Below are 7,064 nucleotides of genomic sequence, written 5' to 3' on the forward strand. Positions count from 1 at the left end.
TACAGAACTATATGGAATAGTGCCATACTTCCCAAGTACCCCTCCTCGGAACCCAAATCCTTCATTCTTCCACCGATGTCCCCTTTTTGTAGGAACTCTGGCTGCGTATGAGTGTATCGTACTGTTCTACATCCCTAAAAGTGTGTTTAACAAGTCACAAATTAAAGCACGAAAGCCCTGAATCTAGTCACACCTCAAACCGAATTCCCTAAAACAAAATTGTACAAAAAATACAGAAAGGCAAGCATGCCTTAAAAAACCATATAAATTCAGATTCCGGCTGCTGCTGAAATGGTCAACATGTACACACAACAAAGCAAGAAATCAGTTCACACCCAGCAAATACTATTTAAAAGCACCCATCCGGGCATAAATATTGGGGATTCCGTCACAGTATATGGCCATATATTGCTTAGCTCGCCAAAGTACCCCAAGTTCAGTACATGTTTGTTAAGAGCCAATGCAGTCCCACTGATTCAGTTCCTTGGTAAGACAGGACTCACCAAACTTGGGGTACTTTGACGTAGTAGCAGGCGAAGCAATATATGGCCCATCATGCCGAGGTTCCAGCACTTACACATCCATGCTATCACACACACACAAATTAATTCATTCACAGATTCATTCCCTCAATCACGCATACTCATTCAAACACCCTCCCCACCCCCTTACCTGCACTGCATCTCCTCGATGCCGCTCACAGACTTCAGCAGGGGGCACGGCCTCCCTCTGCGTTCTTTGGTACTGCACAGAGGAAGCAGAACTGGAGCAGAGTCATGTGATGTCACGTGAACTCTGCTGGGTTCCGCTTCCTCTGTGCCAGACAAAAGACCCTCCCACAGGTAAGTAGCAGGGCTCTTGTTGTAGCAGGGCTCGAGGTGCGGCCCGCGTAAGATCGGTTGCCCTGACTTAATGCCGCCTGGGGCAAAGTTTAAAATGGGGCAATTGCCCCACGCGGCTCCATTGTAGGGCTGGCCCTGGCTGCCGATCTTACGCGGGCCGCACCTCGAGGCCTCATGTTGGACGTCCCTGCTTTAATCTAAAACAAAATTGCTGCTCCTTGGCCTTTGGAAATGTTGGGATCTATATATTCTGGGTAATGTCTGTTTCTTTAGGGCCAGGCGGTTTAACCGACATCTATCTGGTTGGCATATAATCTCTGTGGAGCAATTCAGTAAATCAGCATAGGTGTTGGAGATGGAACGGTAGCGTATATTCAGGTCCCTCACCATCAGACCACCGGAGATTAGCCTCCTCCACCTCCAGGAATGGTAAGAAAGGGGGATGGGAGCTCAGAAATTGCTTGCAGTGGGGGGATTTTTGTGCTTAAGGCAGCAAAGATCCTTCCATCAGACTAGGCTAAACCTCCTTTACAGGCCATCCCTGCTCATGGAAACAAATGATTCTCATTTGGTACACCCAGGTAATATTTCATGAATCAGTCTGTCTGTACAGACATTTAAACAACGATTGGATGTATACTTGCAAAAACATAATATTCATTATCATTTTTTATATATATATATATATAAATTGTAAATTATGGGGAAACAGCTTCTTGATCCAAGGAGAGATCCGACTGCCATTCTGGGGTCAAGAAGGATTTTTTCCCCCTAGTTTGTGCAAAATTGGAAAGAGCCACAACTGGGTTTTTCTTGCCTTCTTTTGGATCAACAGCAAGAATTAAATAAACTATGTGATCATCGTACTTGGAAGAACAATATTATTAAAAATTATTTAAAAATAGTTTATTTTAACTTAACTTGTAGAGAGAGGGAAACCAGTCATACCAGTTTGCGTGCTGGTCTGTGTATCATAGTGGTGTGGGGTATTGTAAAACCTTATAATAGAAATTATAATCTACCCCCCCATGTTAAAGACGCTGTTTTGCCTACTTTGTCTAATTTAATACTTTTGTAACTAAATGCAGCATTAGAAATAACAGTATTGTTAAAAAAAACCCCAAACCTTTATCAGAAATAATTAACTGTGAAAATTTGCCTCATTCATAAATTTTGTCGGGAACATTAGTCATGTGACACAGAAGCAGTTACTGACAGGTTGATGCCATAGAACCAAAAATCTTTCTAAATTTTTCTGTGCTGCTTAAATTGTTGGCGCTATATTAAATATAATAATAATAATTAATAATAAAATCTTAGGTTAATAGAAATAGGAGTACCTTTAACATGAAGCTGTTCTAACATGTTCATGATTTTTCAACAACTTTATTACGTACAATGCCACAAAAGCACATACCCTAAATTCCATGGTCCTCGCAGCTGCGGTTCCTGATTATCAACATCTACCTGATCATGACACGAGGACTCCATCTTCGGCTCTCCTATTCAGTGAAGCCATAACATCATAAGCAGATCTGTTACTTTTCCTGCAAACCCCGTGATTTATGTTTTTGTTTATTCGTGTAATATATTTTTATTGTGGTTACATAGATAGCGCACCATAGAAATGTACAACGGTACAGAATACAGTCAATGCGTGAAATGTTCTGCACAGGTGCCGACAACTGCATATGGTGACGGATGCAGAAGAGAACCATAACTAGACAAATAAAACAATACAAAGTGCGTGTGTGTCTGGGTACCAGCTACGCCATAGCTCCTGAACTCCGTTGCCTATACATATGCCAAGAGGGCCCATTCATATCCCTCCCAGTGAGCCAACATCTCAAGGATTTGCAGTGGCGTGAATATAAGAGAAGTATAGATACCCACGCATGTAATAAGACACACGTAATATGTATATGATAGGAAGATGTATGTTAATGTCCTCTCCTTGAGATCCGCATGCGTATTCCTCCGTTGACTTGTTAAGTTGCTGAGTATGGTTCGTTGGTTCGGACAACCTTTGTAAGGATGGGTGAGGACCAGGGAGAGAACTTCAGGACAGCAAATGTTGGCTATGGTGAGGCCCAGATCTAAACTTCATGAGATTAACATTTAAACTCTATAAAACAGTTACACTGATGGGATTCTTCTTTTCCAGCATGTATGCTTTCATTTTTGGTAAAATCTAAAACCCTTACCGAGAAGAGGCTCTTACAGTTTACGTGACATCTGCTGCTTGAGTGCTGCAGAGCACAGTTTGTACTGGAATGAAAACAAATATTCCGTCCAGATTCTGTCTACTTCCAGGAAACTCTTCACAATAGATACTTCTGTCACCATTTTGCGAGCATTCTTTTTAATTAAAAAAAAAAGACATGCCTTCATCAAACAACCCAACAGAGAATCTCGAAAGTTGAAGATGTATCAGTGTCGTCTCTGAACTTTTCTCTGAAATGGAAAGCAACTTGATGGTGTTTTTTTCACTAAGTGCTAAATTGATATTTTCTGAAGCTGTAGAAGAGCTAATTTGGCCCGGTTTAGGGAGTAAACTTTATAATCTATGTAAAGCTTTGCTAATTTAAGAAAAAAACTAACCAGTATATCAGGTTCTGTAAGTTTCCCTCAAGTTAAACTCCTTAACCAAATCCGCTTAAAAAAACAGTGAAGATCCAGCATAGAACAATTCTGGAATATATGAAGATACTTGTTGATTATAAACTTCTACGCTTTATCCCGTGCACAGGGCTCTTTCTAGAACCAATGGCACCAAGGTGAGTAGTAGCCCTGGTGCCATCCCATCCTTTAATCTGTGGAAGAATCGTCTATGACAAGGCTCTTGGAAGGAGAATGGGTGGGTAAAATTCAGTGTGGCTAAAATACCTCCTTCCCTTTGGATCCAACCTCCCCTGCTAGGGCCATACATGGACCTTATTTTGTTCCAAATTCTATGGCAGTGAATATACAGAGAACCCAGTAATAGACTCCACCTGGTCCTCTCTCCCTCCCTGCCCAGCACTTCACACGGCGGCACAGCTGCTGTTTGCACACAGGAGACATCGCAGTGTTTAACCTTGGCCTGAATCTAGACTGGATAGTATTCCTCCAGCCTTCACCTGGTTACGTCCTCGACTCTGAACCTTTTATTTCTGGCATGAGATCTGCTTGTAAACAGGACTCTGCTTACAGCGATGACCTCTGATATCACTGACCTCCGACTCCCAATAATAATCAATACTTCCAACACCCACTTCAGCCTATAACACTTTCTGCCACCGACTCCTGCACTAGAGTTTGCATCCCAGTTGGCGCATTATATTCTATATGTCCCATTGAGCTAGATCCACATCTTTCCAGAAAAGTTACATATAATTCAAGCATTCACTGAGCTTTTATTGGCAGTCAAGTCAACGGGGGCTACCATACAAGCAAGGTGGCCGCCGCTACTCCCTATGATTTTGAAGACAACTCGGCTCCCGTTCCCTAGAACAGGGGCTCTTTTGAGCACGCGCAGGAAGTGTACTCTAGTATGCTTCCTGCTTTCAGTAGAGGCAGCAGAGAAAAAAAATCATAGACACAGAAATCACATTTGTGAACCTTCCGTAACTAAAGAATACATAAACCTTTTAGAATGCAGTAAAATGCATTGGAAAAATAAAATGATGTTGGTGATTAGACCGTGCCTTTATTGATACGCATGTGAGCATCAAGGTTGCTCTGTCATAGGTAAATCACATTTGAAATCTGTTCTTGAAAACAGGTGACTTAATACATAATATCTTTATCCTTTGACGAGTAATGGTATTTTAAAAGGAGTGTTTTTAGAACCATTGGGGCAGACCGCCGCTCGCTCTACCTGCAGGGTGGGCGCTGCAGCGTGCGGCCAGCGGGTGGATGTGCCCGGATGCATGCCAGGTGGGCCACAAGTCCCTACAATATGATCTGCATGAGGGATTCATATTTAAGGAATCTTTGGGTAGAATGCACCTTGGTAAAATTCAACACCACTGACTACACACCCAGAGATTCTGCATTCTATACATCCTGAATATCCTATAAACACATTCTATACACGTACGTTCCATGAATTAAAACGCGTCCTCTGCTTCTCCCACTTTTCCTGGGTCTCCTCAATACAGCTGGGCTTCAGACCCATTAAAACAATTCCTCTCCACGTAATCACGAAGGCAGAATACTGGTTTGGGTGCCATTTAAATCCGCACCATACATCTGCAAATGTGTACGTGTAGCTTATGGCTTCTCATAATCAAACACCCCAAGCCGTTCACTGAACCTCGGCCAGATGTGTTCTTGTAAACTGACCCATTTGCAGCCTCAGTGACTGTAGCTTTCTTTAGGTGCTATATAAAAAGTCCCTGCTTGAACACAGGTGATGCCACCATCGTTTGATATTGCTTTTTTTTCATGACGGATTAGTGACGGGCTTTGTGACATACATTCTGGTTGATGACACGCTCCATTTGGTTAATATTTGTAGTGATGAGCTCATTTTAAAAGTTGCCAGGCTGTTCATAGTATAAAGGCACAGATTTGTGTGTGTTGTAACTGCCCCCCCCCCCAGGGGCAGTGACACAGGAGTGGGGGGGGTATGATGCTTAATATGTGGGGATCCTCAGTCATATCACTCAGCAGCAAAGTGTCAGTAACTCCCAGCAATCGCTGCCAAGCCTCTCACACACTGCCAGATATTTCAAGAAAAGGATCCAGAACCTCTCTGAGGCTGGTGGGCCCCTCATCCCAATGAACCCTTCTGACACTGAAAGAGTTAAAAGCCATTCTCCCCGAGGGCAGCGCAGCCTCGCAGTCTGTCTTTCTAGCGAGCAGTCCCTCCCCCACCCTCCCCGGACAGCGCTGTGTCTGCAGGAGGAGGGAGACGCGCCGTTTCTTGGAACAGCCGCACTCAGAGTCGGGCCGGGCAAGCAGTTTCAAGACTCCCCTCGGAAACAGCCAATCGGAGGAGTCTGAACCACAGCCAATTTAAAGGGACAGGAAGCTCCAGTTTAGCTCTCTTAAAGTAACAGTAGCAAGAGAAATGAAAAACCCCACACGTTACGTTATACGGGTAGGCGTGTGCGGCACTGGGGAAGAATAAACGTGAATACATACATTATGAGCGACCCTACCGTCCCAAAACATGCAAATACACGGAAAGAATATACTCATTGCATAAAACTATACCTAGAATATACACCCCACTGCAAAGACACAAAGGGCTCTATTCACTAAAGGGAGAGTTGCCAGGAGAATTTCGGTTTCAGCTCTTTGATCTCACTATACATTATGATATTCAGGCCCAGAGCGGCCATCTGGCAAACCAGGCAGATGCCCAGTGAGCCATTGGCCAATAATGCTGCATATTTACCCAAACTGCGGCTCCAACCGACCGGGCCCCGCAGTGTGCAGTCGCATGCTCTGTGAGTATAAAATGTGCAGCCGTGTATCCAGCCCAAGGCCGAGCGCATGTCACTTGCCAGCCACTGGCCTTTAAGTGCCAATACCGCTTGGTCCTACCTGGTCCCAAACCCAGGGGGCTTCTCCCGCAAGAGGCTGGCCCTGTATAATGTCTAATTAACTTAAAAGGATTCCTCCAAAGAGACTCTACATACACATTGAATTATACATTATACGGGGTCAGCCCTTCATGCTACTGAAACTAGCTAGGAGTGGCCCATTATAAGATATGCGAGTTAAAACCACAGCTCTCCTGCAAACTCTACCTTTAGTGAATAAACATGAGGTGTGTATATATATATATATATATATATATACTATATATAATATACGTTTATAACATCACAAGTCAGTAAGTGTATGAGAGCGGCATTTCCACACATAACTAAACGATCGGGCTGCGAGCCCGGCCTGTAAGACGATCCGCAGGAGCTGCCGGATCTGGAAGCAGGATATAGGGTGTTGTATACACACTGCACGGATACACACCGCGCGGCTCAGTATTACACACAGCCCAGTGCTGCTACATACATGTTATATGTTCCATTCCTAGTTATGAACACAGGTAATGGGGCCACATACGCTACACGTGTAAGTGTATAGAATGTGAGCTGGTAAGTGGAGAGCTCTCCTCTCCTTCTGCATCAGTCTTACCGTGAGTTAATGTTATTTTAAATTATCTTTGTTAAATATATACGGCCCCCGTTATAACAGCGCTACGGACTCTGCTGGCGCTATACACATACA

The sequence above is a fragment of the Sceloporus occidentalis genome, unplaced genomic scaffold (assembly GCF_023333645.1).
Source record: "Sceloporus occidentalis isolate IW3139 unplaced genomic scaffold, rSceOcc1.0.p SCAF_51, whole genome shotgun sequence".
Classification (NCBI taxonomy): domain Eukaryota; kingdom Metazoa; phylum Chordata; class Lepidosauria; order Squamata; family Phrynosomatidae; genus Sceloporus; species Sceloporus occidentalis.